The sequence below is a fragment of the Penaeus monodon genome, chromosome 29 (assembly GCF_015228065.2).
Source record: "Penaeus monodon isolate SGIC_2016 chromosome 29, NSTDA_Pmon_1, whole genome shotgun sequence".
Classification (NCBI taxonomy): Eukaryota; Metazoa; Arthropoda; class Malacostraca; order Decapoda; family Penaeidae; genus Penaeus; species Penaeus monodon.
This window is the reverse complement of record NC_051414.1, coordinates 3,858,490-3,859,345: the sequence shown is the minus strand read 5'-3', so window position 1 is coordinate 3,859,345 and position 856 is coordinate 3,858,490.

The window sequence follows — 856 nt, the reverse complement described above, 5'->3', positions numbered from 1 at the left end:
GGAAAGATTTAAGGTCAGGACAGGGAATGTTAGTATTAACGAATGAAGTCATGGCTAGCATACAAATTTTCTTACTTGCAACTTTTGCACAACTGTCTTGCTAGACTAAATGATATTCTTTAATGTAAACTATCCTAGTACTGGTGGGGGGGGGAGGGTGGCAAAGCACTTACAAAACACTTGCAGCATGACATTCTGCTCAATTACACACTTGCATCTGCAACTCCCATCAAACGGCACAGCTCAATGCTTTTGAATCATTCTCTTATTTTAGGACAACAGAAAAATAAAGAAAAAATAACTCACCATACACTTCCACACCTCTAAGAGAGTTCAGTAAAATATCATAAATATTTCCAAGGTGGACACAATATTAGGCGCTTAAGTATTTCACCAACAGGTTCATGTTAATGCTTCAAACTAAACATAGCAAGATGGGGTGGGAAGAGAGTCTCACCAACACTACCTATTCAATATCCCAAAATGCTATAAAACACAGGTTTTATGCTATTTACATCATTGTGACAATATTTACACACAACTTCATTCCCACCTATAAAACTTTTTTTCTCAGTACTATACCTCCAATGAGGAGAACGGTATCATCTTACATCTCTCTTTATCAGGTGATTAAGAGAAGTAAATAAAATTAAAACGTGTTACAATCACCCACTTGATTTCTTGTGCTACAGGGTTTCTTTACTGCACATCCTTTTGGATTTTTGAGACCATAAAAAAAATATATTTTAGAAGACAAATACTGTTGGGAAGACATCTTATATAAAAAAAATAAAAAATAAAAAGCAAGGATAATCAGAATAACTGTCTGGAGGGGACCATCTCTTAAACTAGACAA